The sequence below is a fragment of the Orcinus orca genome, chromosome 8, assembly GCF_937001465.1.
Source record: "Orcinus orca chromosome 8, mOrcOrc1.1, whole genome shotgun sequence".
NCBI lineage: Eukaryota > Metazoa > Chordata > Mammalia > Artiodactyla > Delphinidae > Orcinus > Orcinus orca.
The window spans coordinates 6,795,461-6,813,507 of record NC_064566.1 but is presented as its reverse complement, the minus strand read 5'-3'; positions in this window follow the sequence as shown (position 1 = coordinate 6,813,507).

Below are 18,047 nucleotides of genomic sequence, written 5' to 3'. Positions count from 1 at the left end.
CGCGTCCGCTCCCACAGGCGAGCCGGGCCCAGGCTCATCTGTTTAAGATCACCCACACTGCCGGCCCTCGGGGGCAATGGGAGGGCAGGGGGAACCCAGAGGTAAATCTCTGGAGCCTCGTCTCTGCAACCTGCCGCCTCTGTTTTAGAAGGTCCGGGACCCCCAGGGGCCGCTTGAACCCTCAGGGTCACGTCCCGCCCCCTGTCTCCCCAGGGCTTCCTCCTGGGGTCCAGCCGTCTCCCAAAGCATTCCCACTAATTAAACGTCCTGTAACTCCTCGCCAGGGGTGCAGCGGTCCGGGCAGAGCTCAGCCTCCCCCAAGGCCAAGCCCAAGGCACGTTCGAGTGGGGTGAGGGTGGGCCTGGAACACCGCGCCCCCCCACCCCCCAAGGCGGCTTCCTCATCCCAGAGTGAGGATGCTCCATGGCAGGCGGCAGAGTCTTCCCCAGATGGAGGAAGACTTTTTATTTTCTCTAAGTTCGTTCTAAATTAGGGAATCATGTGGGAATTGGAAAAGATTGGAAATTCTGACTTTCTTTCCCAGGCTCTAAAAAAACAGGAAGAGAAAAGTGAAAACAGTTACCACCCCTCCCACTCATTTCAGTTTCTCATGTGGCTGCCCGGATTAGAAAAGTCACCTTACTTTTTATGAGGAGGCAGACGTCAGGACGACAGAATGGATTAATTATAATCCTTTTAAAATTATTTATTTATTTATTTATTTTTGGCTGTGCTGGGTCTTCCGTTCCTGCGCGGGCTTTCTCTAGTTGCGGCTAGCAGGGGCTACTCTTTGTTGCGATGCTCAGGCTTCTCATTGCAGTGGCTTCTCTTGTTGCAGAGCACAGGCTCTAGGTGCGAGGCTTCAGTAGTTGCAGCACTTGGACTCAGTAGTTGTGGCTCTTGGGCTCTAGAGCGCAGGCTCAGTAGTTGTGGCACACGGGCTTAGTTGTTCCAGGGCATGTGGGATCTTCCCGGACGAGGGCTCGAACCCTTGTCACCTGCATTAGCAGGTGGATTCTTAACCACTGTGCCACCAGGGAAACCTATAACCTTTGATTAATGATCATTGATCAATGATCATTGATCCTGGCATGATCCTCTTTTAAAAATTTATACATGTATAACTTTTAACTTTTAAATTAATATGTTGAATTCCAGTGTACCCACTGCAAAACTCGAGAGGCTGGATAGAGCACCAACAGGACTTAACATCTACCCACGTGTCCTCACCTGTTCATCCCCTCCTTATCCCTGTGTCTAGCATGCCATCATCCAGAATTCTGTATTTGTTATTCCTTTGACTTTTCTAAAGAAAAAAAAAATTTAAGAAAAAAATTGTACTCACGTATACATGCCTACACAATGTCATGTTTGGTTTTGCTTAGCTTTGAACTTCCATGAAGAGAGTATCATGTTATTTGTTGTCCTTTGTTATCTGCATATTTCACTCAACACCTTACTAATATTTGTCTGTTTCATAGTTTATTCAGTTTTCTACTGCTGTATACTATTCTGTAAATGTACCACAGTTTTGTATTTATTCATTCTGAGGATGGCCATTTGGGTTTCCAGTTTGTTGCTATCATAAACGTGTTGTTAAGAACATTCCTGTGAATGTCTCCAGAATTTTCTTGCATATATACCTAAAAATGATTTTTTAGAGCATAGAATTTCTCTTTATCAGTTTTCAGAATAATGCCTTTGGTTCTTTAACATCCTCTAAAATTGATTAGTAAGCATTTAACAATATCTTAATGAATGCATGCATTTAAGCATATTTGATGTGCTTTAATCTATTACAATTTTTATTGAACTTCAAATTGTTCCATCTTTGGCCAGAATACATAAATAATTCCTAAAAGTCAACAATCAGAAAAACCAAACAACCCAATTTAAAAAATGAGCAATGGGACTTCCCTGGTGATGCAGTGGTTAAGAATCCGCCTGCCAATGCAGGGGACACAGGCTTGAGCCCTGGTCCGGGAAGATCCCACATGCCGAGGAGCAACTAAGCCTGTGCATTACTGAGTCTGTCTGCACTCTAGAGCCAGCAAGCCACAACTACTGAAGCCCGCACGCCTAGAGCCCCTGGTCCGCAACAAGAGAAGCCACTGCAATGAGAAGGCCGCCCACCACAACGAAGAGTGGCCCCTGCCCGCCGCAACTAGAGAAAACCCCAGTGCAGCAACGAACACCCAATGCAGCCAAAATAAATAAATTTATAAAAAATAAAAAATGAACAATGGACTTGAATGGACATTTCTTCAAAGAAGATGTAAAATGGCGAATAAGCACATGAAAAGATGCTCAACATAATAGCTATCTGGGAAATGCAAAGAAAAGTCACACTGAAATCCTACTTCATACTCATTAGGATGGCTATTATCAGAAAAACAAAACAACAAGTGTTGGCGACGATGTGGAGAAAGTGGTTTCTTTGTACATCACTGATGGGAATGAAAAATGGTGCAGCTGCTGTGGAAAAGAGTAATCCTCAAGAAATTAAACAGAATTACCATATGATCCAGCAATTCCACCTCTGGGTATATATACAAAACAATTGAAAAGAGGAACTCAATGTTCATAGCAGCATTATTCACAATAGCCAAAAGGTAGAAGCAACCCAGATGTCCTTGAACAGAGAAACAAAATGTGGTATATACATACAGTGGCATATCATTCAGCCTTAAAAAAGAATGAACAGCAGAAACTAACACAACATTGTTAGTGAATATACTTAGTGCCACTGAACTGTACACTTAATCATGGTTAAAATGGTAAATTTTGGGCCTTCCCAGGTGGCGCAGTGGTTGAGAGTCAGCCTGCCGATGCAGGGGACATGGGTTTGTGCCCCAGTCCGGGAGGATCCCACATGCCGCAGAGCGGCTGGGCCCGTGAGCCATGGCCGCTGAGCCTGCGCCTCCGGAGCCTGTGCTCCTCAACAGGAGAGGCCACAACAGTGAGAAGCCCGCGTACCGCAAAAAAAAAAAAAAAAAAAAAAAAAGGTAAATTTTATATTACGTATATTTTACTACAATAAAAACAAATCTCTCAGTGATACCAGACAATTACTCATTTGGTCTGTCTCATACTATACACAAAACACTCAGAATAATGATACCAACTCTACCACCAATAATGTGATTAAATAGAGAGTATATTTTTACAGTTCTTGTCCTTAGGTTACATTCAGTTTTGTTTTTGTTTTGTTTGTTTTGGTACATATCTATTACCAAGTTAAGGACGCTCCTTTCTAGTTCTAGTTTACTGCATTTATGATAAATGGGTGTTGATTTTTTTTTTTTTTTGGCTGCACCGTGAGGCTTGCGAGATCTTATTTCCACTACCAGGGATTGAAACCGGCCCCAGCAGTGAAAGAGCTGAGTCCCAACCACTGGCCTGCCAGGGAATTCCCTGGGTGTTGATTTTTTATCAAATGCTTTTCCTGTATTTATGGAGAAGATTCTTCTTTATCTGTTAATGCCAAGTATGACATAGATTTCCTAATAGTAAACCGTCCTGTATTCTTGGGATAAACCTAACTTGGTCACAGTGTGTTACATTGTAGAATTTGATTCACTGATATTTTAGGAGGAAATTTTACAACTGTATTTGTAAATAAAATGGCTGTAGTTTTCCTTTTCTTCCCCATCCCCCTGGCCTTGCCTAATTTTGGTATGAAAGTTGTACCAGCCTCATAGAATGACTTGAGGAAAAATCCCCCCTTTTCTATTCCCCAGAAGAGTCTATGTAAATTTGGAATGATATATTACTTGCAAGATTGGTAAAACTCACCAGTAAAATTGACTGTGGCTGTTGATTTCTCTGCAAAAGATTTTATTTATTTATTTTAACCTTTCATTATGAACATTTTCAGACACACTCAATATTAGAGAGAATGGTGTAATTAACCCCCATATAGCCATCCTTCAGCTTACATAAGTTATCAGCTTTGCTATTTTTGTTTCATCTCTCTCCCATTTTTTGGGGGGTGGGAGAGTATTTTAAAACAATCATTATATTGACTCATAAATACAGAATTACGTATATCTCCATATAAGGATTTCTTTAAAAAATAACTTCTTTGTGGGAAAATTTTAAACTACTATTTCAGTTTCTTTAATATATTGGAATATTTCGTATTTATAGGACTATTCCACTTTTCCGGAGTTAATTTTGAAAAGTTGTGTTTTTCTTGGAATTTATTTTACCTAAGTTTTCAAACCTATTGGCATGAGGTTGATGACAGTTTTCTTATCTTTTTCATATGTGCTGTAACTATAGTTATGTGTCCCTTTTCATTCATTATGCTATTTATTTGTACTTTCTATTTCTCTGTAGAAGTCTTACCAGAGGTTTTTCGAGAATCTTTTCATATGCTTATTTGCTATCCATATATCTTATCTAGTGAAGCATTATTCAGATGTTTGCCTTTTTTAAAAAATTGGGTTATACGTGGTTTTCTATAGTCTAAATACAAGTCCTTTGTTGAGTGTATGCTTTGCAAATATTTTCTCCCAGTCTGTGTCTTGCCTTTTCATTTTCAAAATAGTATTAGTTGCAGAATAAAACATTTTCATTTTGCTGAAGCCCATTTTTTTTCTTTTGTACTTCTTACCTTTTGTGTCATGTTTAAGAAATCTGAGCCCATCTAGAGATGAATGGATAAAGATGTGACATATAATGGAATATTACTCAGCCATAAAAAGGAATGAAATCTTACTATTTGCAACAACATTGATGGACCTGGAGGGTATTATGCTTAGCGAAATAGGTCAGACAAAGACAAATACTGTATGTTTTCACTTATATGTAGAATCTAAAAAATAGAACAAATGAATAAATATGACAAAACAGACACAGATTTACAGATACAGAGAACAAACCCAGTGGCTACTAGAGGGGAGAGTGGTGGGAAGAGGGTCAAAATAAGTGAAGGGGATTAGGAAGTACAAACTGGCAGTTATAAAATAAATAAGACACAAGGCTGTAATGTACAGCGCAGAAAATAGTCAACATTTTATAATAACTTTGTATAATGTGTATTCTATAAAAATATCAAATCACTATGTTGTACACCTGAAACTAATATAATATTGTATGCAAATACACTTCAATAAATTTTTTTTAAAAAGAAAGAAATCTTTGTCAAACCCAAGGCCACTGTGATTTTCTCCAATTTTTTTTTTCTAGAAGCTTTAGAGTTTTGGCTCTTACATTTAGGTCTATCCATTTCTTTTTCTTTTTTCTTTTTTGGCTGCCCTGCGCAGCATGTGGCATCTTAGTTCCACGAACAGGGATGGAACCCATATCCCCTGTTTTGGAAGTGCAGAGTCTTAACCAATGGACCGCCAGGAAAGTCCCATTTTTTTTTTTTTTTAATAATCCATTTCGAGTTAACTTTTGTAGATAGTATGAAGTATGGGAATGCTTCTTTCTTTTTCTTTTTTCCCTGTTTTTCATACAGTTATTGAATTGTTTCAACACCACTTGTTGAAAAAATTATCCTTTCTCCATTGAATTACTTTGACACCTTGTGAAAACCAACTGACCATATATACATGGGTATACTTCTGGACTCTTTATTCTGTTGCATGTATCTATATGTTTATCTTTACACCAATACCACAAAGTCTCAATTACTGTAGCATTAAAATATATCTTGAAATCAGGTACTGTAATCCTTCAACTTTCCTCTTCTTTTTTTTTCAATCCTTTCCATTTTCTTATAAATGTTAAGATACAGCTTGTTAGTTTCTACAATTGGGGGAGCATTGACATCTTAATATCAAGTCTCTCCGTCCATGATCTCAGGTATATCTCTACCCTTATTTAGGTTTTCTTTAATTTATTTATGCATTTTGTTTTGTAGTTTTCAGTGTATAGGTCTTGCACATCTTTTGTTAAATTTATCCCTAAGTATTCAATATGTTATGGTATTTTAAATGTTTTTAAATTTATGATTGTTGCTAGTATATAGAAATATAATTTATTGTTGAATATTGCAACCTTGCCAAACTCCCATTTTAGTTCTTGTAGCTTTTTGTTTTTTTTTTGAGTGGAGGGTAAATTTCTTAGGATTTTCTACATAGATGATCATGTTGTTTATAATAAAGGCAGCTTTGCTTTTTGCTTTCCAATTCAGATAGCTGGATACCTTTTAATTTCTTTTCTTTTTTCTTTTTTTTTTTTACTTTATTGTACTGGCTGGAACTTCCAGTACGAGTTTGATTTAAAGTGGTAGCAATGGACATCCTCGCCTTTTTTCCAGATCTTGGGAGGAAAGCATTCTTTTTCACTATTAGTATCATGTTTGCTGCAGGTTTTTCCTCTAGATGCCTTTAATCAGGTTGAAGAAGTTCCTTTCTATTCCTACTTTTCTGAGAGTTTTTATCACGCTGATCAAATTTTTAAAAATTTATTTTATTTATTTTTGGCTGCGTTGGGTCTTCGTTGCTGTGCGCAGGCTTTCTCTAGTTGCAGCAAGCGGGGGCTACTCCATTGTGGTGCATGGGCTTCACATTGCGGTGGCTTCTCTTGTTGCAGAGCACAGGCTCTAGGTGCACAGGCTTCAGTAGTTGCGGCACGTGGGCTCAGTAGTTGTGGCACACGGGCTTAGTTGCTCCATGGCATGTGGGATCTTCCCGGACCAGGGCTCAAAACCGTGTCCCCTGCATTGGCAGGCAGATTCTTAACCACTGTGCCACCAGGGAAGCCCAGGGGTTCTTTATATATTCCGGATATAAGTAGTTTTTCAGGTGTTTGTCTTGCAAGTATTTTTTCCTTGTGGTTTATCTAATCATTTTATTAATAAATCACAGAAAGAACATATGGAAAGCATGGAGGAGAGGTAATATATTAAGAGATAATGGGGGCTTCCCTGGTGATGGAAGTAACAAAATCCACACTGGCAGAAGTAACAAGGTCTGATTATAATGAGGAGGTAGGATTCTGTTTCACAAGGAGAACAGCGGAAATATATCTGGAAATCAAGAGATTCACTGACAATGCCTATAGATAAGTATGTATGGGCAATTGCAGCAGCCACAGGAAGACAAGGCTGAGGACTGGGTTAACTCACTGGGCTAACAACCAGGTTCATGGATTGGATGATTCAATATTGTTAAGACATCAGTTCTCCCCAACTTTCTCTACAGATTCAGTGCATTCTCAATTAAAATACTGGCAGAATCTACAAAAGATCCTACAAGTTGATTCTATAATGTATATGGAAATGCAAAGGACCTATAATAGACAAAACATCTTTGAAAAAGAACAAAGTTGGAGGAATTACATTACTTGATTTCAAATTTTATTTTAAAGCTAAATATTGGAATTTGATTAAAGAAGGTTTTTTTTGTTTTTTTGTTTTGTTTTTGTTTTTGTTTTTGGACTTCCCTGGTAGCGCAGTGGTTAAGAATCTGCCTGCCAAGGCAGGGGACACGGGCTCAGTCCCTGGTCCGGGAAGATCCTACATGTTGCAGAGTAACTAAGCCCGTGCATCACAACTACTGAGCCTGCACTCTAGAACCTGCGTGTCACAACTACTGAGCCCACATGCCACAACTACTGAAGCTCACGGACCTAGAGCCTGCATTCCGCAACAAGAGAAGCCACCGCCATAAGAAGCCCACGCACTGCAATGAAGAGTAGCCCTCTCTCGCAGCAACTAGAGAAAGCCCGGGCACAACAATGAAGACTCAATGCAGCCAAAAATAAAATAAATAAGTAAATAAATTTTTTTAAAAATAGAAGGGTTTTTTCTGAAGGACTTCCTTGATGGTCCAGTGGTTGAGACTCTGAGCTTCCACTGCAGGGGGCGTGGGTTCGATCCCTGGTAGGTGAACTAAGATCCTGCATGCTGCGTGGTTCAGCCAAAAAAAAAAAGAAGGGTTTTTTGAAGTAAAAAAAAAAAAAAAAAATGCTGCAGTAACCAAGAAAGTGGGATATTAGTATAAAAATATAGATAATGATATAAAGATATAGGTAAATGAAGCTAATTAGAGAGACCAGGAAGAGACCTACATATACATGGTCAATTGATTTTTGATAAGGGTACCAAGAAAATTCAATGTGGAAAGGTAAATCTTTTCAAAAAATGGTGCTGGAACAATAGGGAGGGAGAAACAAAACTGAATCCTTACCTCACACCATATACCATAAGTGGTTTCTTGTTTCTGCTGATATTCACTCACAGTAGTTTACTTTCATGTGTTTGGTGGTGGTTGTGAGATCAAACAATCCTGTAGGCTTACTTGGAAAAGCTTCCCTCCATGGAGGGTTTGTTTCTGCTTCTGCTGTTAGTTCAGTGGGGGCGGGAGCCATAGGAGCATTAAGTTCATTTTAGGACTAATTCAGCCTCTCTTGTGGGTTTAGCTCCAAGTGGGAGTCTCCAAATCAGTGTTTTAACCTTGTTCTTGTTCTGAGAATTTTTAGATGTTGGTCTAATGTTAATTATGTTTGCTAAATATTTTAAAACTACAACTTTATTGTCATTGTTGATAAAATTTCTGTTTCTACAGATGATTCACTTTGTATTAACATAGATTTTAATAAAAACCATTTAAATATTGTCTACAAAACAATCTAAATATTTCTTTCATTGGATCCGGTTGTTCTAACAGAGAATAAAACTAGTGCCTGAAACTCCCTGCTTAGGTAAAGCACTTAGAACCAAGTTATCTGTCAGTTCTCTGACATGTATGAGAAATCTCTGCATGAGTTATGGACTTAGTATCTGTTTCTATAACTCTCCTAAAATGACACCTTCCTTACCTCTGAATATTGTCCTTCCAGTGATAACTTTAGTGTATGAATCAAAATTCTATCAAACTAGAAAAGTGCACTCAGATAGTTAATGAAGGCACTGTCAGACACTTTTCTGGCCAACCACCAGTTGATTTACTTTACATGTGTTCTGTCCTAGTTCACTGGGCCCTGGGCACCAGCTCCCCCTCACCCCACCCGGCCATCTCCGGCACAGTAACAATAGCTAATGTTTGCTGAGCATTGGCTGTGTGCCAGATGTTGAGCTAAATGCTGTATATGGCTGATCCTTTGAATCTAATGCGTATAGCCAGCCTTTGAGGTGAGTGTTTTATCACTAGGATCTCCATATTACAGATTTGGTAATAGGTTCAGAGACATTGGGTAACCTGCCCAAGGTCACACAGCTTAATGGAGGGGCCAGGATTTAAATCCAATTCTGTCTGACTCAAGAGCTGACATCTTGTTGCAGGAACCTACCGCAACGTGACTCGGGAGCCAAGTCCTAGATGCAGTGGCTGGAAAGACCCACAGGGGCCCTTCAGTTCTGCCTTGAAGCAAGTCATCTTCCCTTCGGGCCCACCTCTGGCCTCAACGTGGTCACTTCAGACAACGGTATGCTCACAGCAGCTCTGTTTTTTCAGGGTCCTTTGTGATGTAGGGTCAAAATCTGTCTCCCTTTGGTTTCCATGCGATGGTCAGCCATCTGCCCATGGAGCCTCACAGAAGACACTAGCCTGCTCCCCACCCTAGGAAATCCCCTCAGACCCAATCCCCTTGACCCAAGCAAGGTATTTACTGTGGACCCACAATGTGCCTGGGACAGAGCAGTGAGAAAGACAAAGTTCTAGCCCTGGTGGAATTGACATTTTAAAGGGAGAAATAAAAAGTTCCATTTTGACAGTGACACACTCACCCACCCATCCCTTCTAGCCTTTCTGGATCATTGCAGATTTCCAGATTCGAGACCCTTTGGAAATGTGGTCCTTGGTGAGGTAGCCACACAAGGGACAGGGCCATGGGGCTGGCTCTGCTGATCCGGCATGAGATGCCCTGACTTGGGGCTTGGAGTGGCCATAGGTCCAGGGCAATCCCAGAGCTTCACTCTGTTCAAATCTTGGCAAAGGAGGAAAGAAAATCCTGCTGCTTCACTGCCATTCACCAAACAAGCAGGCAGCAAGACAGGCTCGATCGGCTGCCCTCCCTACCCTCCCCAAACTCCGAGTTCCCCTTTCCCACCCCTGCCAATGTCTCCTGCACCTGCCCCGCCTTCCCTAGCTAGAGCCCACAGGCACTTGTGACTAAACTCATGTTCTGCCCTTCTCCAGCCCAAAGTGTGCTTGCCTGTTCTCACTGCACTGGCTCCCCCCGTCCCCACCCCCAACTTCTCAGTTCCTCCCCCACATTCTGGCCTCTTCTACTTCCAAAATCTCTCTCCAGTCCAGCCATGACCCGAAACCAAGTGTTAGTGCCATTCCCTCGGACTGCACCCTTCCTCCTCATAGCTATTTGGAATAGGTGAGCACTTAAGAGAGCATCACAGGTCAAACACACACACACACACACACACACACACACACACACTTCCTTCTATCCGGTGACACTCCCTCTCTAGTCACAGACTCAGGACACAGTGGAACAGAAGGAGCCACGGTGCTGGTTTCCGGGTCATAAACAATAGATGTGGAAGAACAAATGCTCCGCTATTGAGCCCATCAACTTACCACCCTCCCCAAGGGAGATAATGAAAGGAGAGGAGAAGAGAGGAATAGCAGAGGCTTCAGAAAGGAGCGGAAAAGTTGGGGTGTCCCCAGGAAGAGCCTGTGTCCCCGTCCCCACTGGCCTGCACCCTGGCTGAGGTGTAGAAACAAAAAGAGAACCCTGAGAGATTGGGTTGCTCACAGCCCTGACGCCTGTGCTGTGCTTCTGGGATGGAACCAGGGTCAAGGGTGTTCTCAAGGCTGATGGCCAATGGGAGGCCAAGAGTCAGTCTGAGGGGCTTCAAAGAGTCTCTGGGCATCATCAGGGATTGGGGCACGAGAGATGGGTTCCCCTGGCCACCAAGAGTTGTGTGATCTTGGCATCAAGAGCTGGTCCAACTGGACCAGCTGGAGTGGTCCTGCTCTCAGGGTAGCGGAGGCCAAGATGCAATTGAAGGGAACAACTGGGGTTTCCATAGGTGCCAGCAGGGACTGGATGGCTCTCCCTCAGTAATATTATCTCGCCTTTGTGGAGTGCTCATAACATGACCCTTCATGTGAATGAATCTCATTTAAATCTCTCAAAACAACCCCGTGAGATACTATGATTCCCATTTTACAGATGAGTGAATTGAGGTACAGAGAAGGGAAGATACCCATTTGAAGACACAGTACAGAAGTGGCAGGGCAGGTATTTTCACTTGTTTTTTTTAAGTCAATTTTATTAAGATATATTTGCCTACAATAAATGCATATGTTTTGAGTGTACAGTTCAACGAGTTTTGTTTTTTGGGTTTTTTGGCTGTGCTGCAGGGCTTGAGGGATCTTAGTTCCCTGACCAGGGATCGAACCTAGGCCCTGAGCAGTGAAAGCACTGAGTCCTACTTTAGATGCATGTAGGCTGGTTCTTCAAATGTGTGGTATGGTGGAGGGCATCCATTTAGTCACTCTAGATTTGTGGTAGTGAGGTCTACTGATAATACTTCTCGTTTGGATGTGAATGCTTCTCAGATAATGAAGGTTATCAATATGACTGCTGTTAATGAGATGAATGAACCTATTGATGAAATAGTATTTCATGTTGTGTAGGCATCTGGATAGTCGGAGTATCGTCGAGGCATGCCAGATAAGCCTAGGAAATGTTGTGGGAAGAAGGTTAGGTTGACACCCACGAATATAATCACAGTGAATTTTTGCTCATGTTGAGTTGAGTGTATATCCTGAGAATAGTGGAAATCAGTGTACAAACCCCCCTATAATAGCGAAAACAGCTCCCACTGAGAGCACGTAGTGAAAGTGTACGACTACATAGTGGGTATCATGAAGGACAATGTCTAATAACGAATCGGCTAGGACAATACCTGTCAGTCCACCGACTGTGAAAAGGAAGATGAAACCTAAGGCTCACATCAGGGCTGGTGATCATTTAATACTGCCTCCGTGAAGTGTTGTCAGTCAGCTAAATACTTTTACTCCTGTAGGGATAGCAGTAATTATAGTGGCTGATGTAAAGTACGCTCGCGGGTCAATGTCCATACCTACTGTGAATATATGGTGAGCTCATACGATAAAACCTAAGAACCCGATTGATACCATAGCTCATACCATACCTATATATCCGAAAGGTTCTTTTTTTTCCTGAGTAGTAAGTTACAATGTGTGAAATTATCCCAAACCCAGGTAGGATTCAAATGTATACTTTGGGATGTCCAAAGAATCAAAAGAAGTGTTGATATAGGACTGGGTCTCCTCCTCCTGCCGGATCAAAGAAAGTTGTATTCAAGTTTCGGTTGGTTAACAGTATGGTAATCCTGGATGCTAGGACAGGTAAGGACAATAGAAGTAATAGTGCTGTGACTAGGACTGATCATACGAAGAGTGGTGTTTGGTATTGGGTTATGGCGGGTGGTTTTATGTTGATAATAGTAGTAATAAAATTAATGGCCTGGGCTTCTCTGGTGGCGCAAGTGGTTGAGAGTCCGCCCGCCTGCCGATGCAGGGGACACGGGTTCGTGCCCCGGTCCGGGAAGGTCCCACATGCCGCGGAGCGGCTGGGCCCGTGAGCCATGGCCGCTGGGTCTGCGCGTCCGGAGCCTGTGCTCCGCAACGGGAGAGGCCACAGCAGGGAGAGGCCCGCGTACCGCAAAAAAATAAAAAAATAAAAATTAAATTAAATTAAATTAATGGCCCCGAGAATTGAGGATACGCCAGCTAGGTGCAGAGAGAAGATGGTGAGGTCAACTGAAGCTCCTGCATGTGCTAGGTTTCCGGCTAAGGGAGGGTACACAGTTCAGCCTGTGCCTGCGCCGGCTTCAACTGTTGATGATGCTAGTAGTAATAGGAACGAAGGAGGGAGCAATCAGAAACTTATGTTGTTTATACGGGGGAAAGCTATATCGGGTGCCCCAATTATTAAGGGCACTAGGCAGTTTCCAAATCCGCCAATTATAATGGGTATGACTATAAAGAAAATTATTACAAACGCGTGGGCTGTTACTAGTACGTTGTAGATTTGGTCGTCTCCGAGCAGTGTGCCGGGTTGGCCCAGTTCAGCGCGAATTAATAAGCTTAGGTCAGTGCCCACTATTCCTGCTCAGGGGCCAAATAGTAGGTATAAGGTGCCAATGTCTTTGTGGTTGGTTGAAAATAATCAGCGATTTATGAACGTAGGTAAAATGACCGAGCAGGCATTAGACTGTAAATCTAAAGACAGAGGTGGAACCCTCTTTTTGCCAAGTCCCCTGGTGAATGATCATTTTGAATTGCAAATTCAGGGAAGCAGCTTCAACCCTGCCAGGACTTCTCCTGCCTTTTTTTTTTTTTTAAAGGTAATCAAAATTTTTATTGATTAACTTTTCCTCTTACCTGAAAGATTAACACATGCATGTGATGAAAATTTTAAGTAGTACCAGAAGAGTCACTGTGAAAAGAAATCTTCTTCCCACGTATGATTCCCAGGGTGCTAGTTTATCTCTCCAAAGGCAACTGTGCCATATTCTAGGGTATTAACCTCAAATTAACCTATGGATACACACATAGATGTATCTTCTATATTGCATATCTTTTACACAAATAGATACCTGCTATACATGCTGTAGTGCATTTTGCTTAAAATGTGATTTTTTTTTAACATCTTTATTGGGGTATAATTGCTTTACAATGGTGGGTTAGTTTCTGCTTTATAACAAAGTGAATCAGTTATACATATACATATGTTCCCATATCTCTTCCCTCTTGCGTCTCCCTCCCTCCCACCCTCCCTATCCCACCCCTCCAGGCGGTCACAAAGCACCGAGCCGATATCCCTGTGCCATGTGGCTGCTTCCCACTAGCTACCTACCTTACGTTTGTTAGTGTATATATGTCCATGCCTCTCTCTCGCCCTGTCACAGCTCACCCTTCCCCCTCCCCATATCCTCAAGTCCGTTCTCCAGTAGGTCTGTGTCTTTATTCCTGTCTTACCCCTAGGTTCTTCATGACATTTTTTTTCCTTAAATTCCATTTATATGTGTTAGCATACGGTATTTGTCTTTTTCTCCCGCCTTTTTTGTCTCGTGGCAGGAGAAGTAGATTGAAGCCAGTTGATTAGGGTATTTAGCTGTTAACTAAAAATTCGTGGGAAGTGTATCCCTCCAATCTAGTGAGGATTTAGCTTAATTAAAGTGTTTGATTTGCATTCAACTGATGTAAGATATAGTCTTGCAGTCCTTATTGGGCAGGAATTAAGTAAATTGTACTTGCTTAGGGCTTTGAAGGTCCTTGGTGTGGTCTAACCTAAATTCCTATTCTAGGATTGACAGTATTGCTGTGAGGTAGAAGTATTGTGGATATTACGACTATAGTTGGTAGAAGGGTTATTTGTTTCGTGGAGTCAAATTGTCATTTTATGTTGTTTGTAGAGGGGAATAAAGTTAGTGCTGTGGAGTAAGTGAGCCGTATGTAGAAATACAGGTTGAGTAGTGCTGTGATGGCCATGAGTGTGGGTAGAATAATGGTATTATTTTTTGTTATTTCTTGAATAATCATTCATTTAAGCATGAATCCTGATGGCGGTGGGAGCCCTCCTACTGAGAGTAGAGTGAGTATGGTGAGGGTTGTGGTAATAGGTGTTTTGTTTCATGTCTGTGATAGTGATAGTGTGGCGGTAGTTGAGTTTTGAGTAAATAGCTTGAGTGAATGAATATAGTGAGGACTGTTATGATGTAGATTAGCAGGTTTAGGATGGTTACGGTTGGGTTGTACAGTAAGATGGCCGTTATTCGCCCCCCGTGCGCGATTGACGAGTAGGCCATGATTTTTCAGAGTCGTGTTTGGTTTAATCCACCTCCACCTCCGACTAGGATAGAGAGTGTGGATATGGTTACTATTAGGTATAGATTAACTGATGGTGAGATTTGATAAAGGATTGACAGGGGTGCAAGTTTTTGTCATGATAGTAGGATTAGACCTGCGGTTAAGGGGATGCCTTGTGTTACTTCGGACACTCAGAAGTGGAAGGGGGATAGTCCTAGTTTAATAGCTAGTGCTATTGTTGTTGTTATGGATGCTGTTGGGCTGAATAGCTTTGTGATGGTTCGCTGGCCAGAGTGCAGTAGATGAATGGTGACTGCTATTATAAGTAATATGGATGCGGTGGCCTGTGTTAGAAGCTGTTTAGCGGAGGCTTCTGTAGCTCGCGGGCTAAAGTTTTTATTATGATGGGGATGATAGCTATTACGTTTATTTCGAACCCAGTTCAGGCTAGCAATCAGTGAGAGCTAGTAATTACGATTGTAGTCCCTAAAATGACGGTTGTTAAGATAATAATAAAGATAACGGGGTTTATTCGTACGGGAAGGATATAAACCATCATTTTCGGGGTATGGGCCCCATAGGTTGTTTAGCTGAACTTACTGTAGATGGTAGTGTAATGTGGTAGCACGAAGAACCTTGAATTCTTAAGGGTAGGTTCAATTCCTATGATTCTAGAAATAAGAGGGCTTAAACCTCTATTATTTACTCTATCAAAGTAACTCTTTTATCAGACATATTTCTTATGTTTGTGGAGGGATACTTGCTGTTATGATGGGTAGTGAGACATGTCATATACACAAGGCTAGTGTCAGAGGTAGGAAGTATTTTCAGAGTAAGTGTATTAGTTGATCGTATCGGAATCGAGGGTAGGATGCTCGAATCCATAGGAAAGATGTTGTTAGTAATAGTGTTTTAACAATGACATTTGCTGTATAGAGTTCTGGTGTGTAGGGGTTGTGGAATGCTCCCAGGAATAGAATAGTTGTGAATATATTTATTATAATGATGTTGGCGTATTCCGCTAAGAAGAAGATGGCGAAAGGGCCTGCTGAGTGTTCTACATTGAAGCTGGATACGAGTTCTGATCTGATTCTCCTTCTGTTAAATCAGATGGGGCTCAGTTGGTTTCTGCTAGGGTAGAGATGAATCATATCATAGCTAACGGTCATGATGGACAGAACAGCCATAGTTGTTCTTGTGTTGTAGTTAGTGTTGATAGGGTAAAGGATCCATTTATTACGAGTACTCATAGGAGGGTGATTGCTAGTGTTACCTCATATGAAATTGTTTGTGCTCCTGCTCATAGAGCTCCAATTAATGCGTATTTTGAGTTGGAGGCCCAGCTGGATCATAGAATGGAATATACGGCTGGGCTTGATATTGCTAGTATGAATAATACTCCTAAGTTTATGTTGATGAGGGGGTATGGTACGGGCAGAGAGATTCACACTGTGAGGGCTAGGGTCAGGGCTAGGATAGGTGCAATGATGAATATAGTGGTGGAGGACGTGGCTGGTTGCAGGGGTTCCTTAGTGAACAGCTTGACTGCGTCGGCAAAGGGTTGGAGCAGGCCATGAGGGCCTACAATGTTTGGTCCTTTTCAGAGTTGCAGGTAGCCTAGGATCTTACGTTCTACTAGTGTCAGGAATGCTACGGCTACGAGGAGAGGGATGGTGAGCATTAAAATGTTAATAATAAACATTTTTTTCGGGAGAGGGTTTGAACCTCTGAGTATAAAGGTTTAAGTTTTACGCAATTGGCGGCCTCTGCCACCCCAACAAAACCCTGGTCTCGGGTAAATTAGTCTGTGCTTATTAAGTTGAGATTAGAATCATTAATTGCTTTGAAGGCACTTACTTAAAGTGGGCCTTATTTCTCTTGTCCTTTCGTACTGGGAGAAATGCATGATAGATAGAAACCGACCTGGATTGTTCCGGTCTGAACTCAGATCACGCAGGACTTTAATCGTTGAACAAACGAACACTTACTAGCGGTTACACCATTAGGATGTCCTGATCCAACATCAAGGTCGTAAACCTTATTGTCGATATGGACTCTAGAATAGGATTGCGCTGTTATCCCTAGGGTAACTTGTTCCGTTGATCAATTTTTTTGATCAATAAGTGATACTATGCTTTGGCTAGTAGGTCTAGGCATTAATCATTCCCACCAGGGAATTCCCTACTCAATGAGTTTTGACAAACATATACAAACAGCCATGTATACATCCCCACAATCAAGATAAAGAACATTTCCACCACCCCAAAATGCTCCGTTGTGCCTTTTCCCAGTCAATCCCACACCCACCCCATGCCCCAGGCAATCAGTGGTCTGCTTTCTGACACTATTTTCCTTATTATTATTTATTTATTTATTTTTTGGCTGTGTGGGGTCTTAGTTGCGGCACACGGGATCTTCGTTGAGGTATGCGGGATCTTTCGTTACGGCACGCCGTCTCTTCATTGCAACGCTCGGGCTTCTCTCTTGTTGTGGTGCGTGGGCTCCAGGGTGCATGGGCTCTGTAGTTTGTGGCACGCGGGTTCTCCAGTTGAGGTCCTCAGTAGCTGTGGCACGCGGGCTTACTTGCCCCGCAGCATGTGGGACCTTAGTTCCTCGACCAAGGATGGAACCCACATCCCGTGCACTGGAAGGTGTATTCTTTACCACTGGACCACCAGGGAAGTCCCCTCTGACACTGAGTATAATTGCTTTACAATGGTGTGTTAGTTTCTGCTTTATAACAAAGAGAATCAGCTATACATATACATATATCCCCATATCGCCTCCCTCTTGCGCCCTCTGACACTATTAATTACATTCTTCTTTCCTAGAATTTCATAAAAATGGAATCATACAATATGTACTCTTTTGTGTCTGGCTTCACATGTCATCTATTGTGATGTTTCCATTCAAATGTTTTGCTCTTCTTTTTTGTCTTGTTATTGAGTTTTTAGAGTTCTTTATACATCTGGATACCAGTCTTTGACTTTGCAATATGTGTATTGCAAATATTTTTTCTCAGTTTGTGGCTTGCCTTTTCATTTTGCTAATGATGTCTAAGAGTAGATTTTAATTTATTTCATCACTTTTTTTCTTTTATGGTTCATGTTCCTTCTGTCCTATTAAAGAGATCTCTGCTCATCCTAAAGACACAAAAATTTTCTCCTGCGTTTTCATCTAGAGAGCTTTATAGTTTTATAGTTATAGTTTAATAGTTTTAGTTCTACATTTAGGTCTATGATCTATTTTTTTAATTAATTAATTAATTAATTAATTAATTTTTGTCTG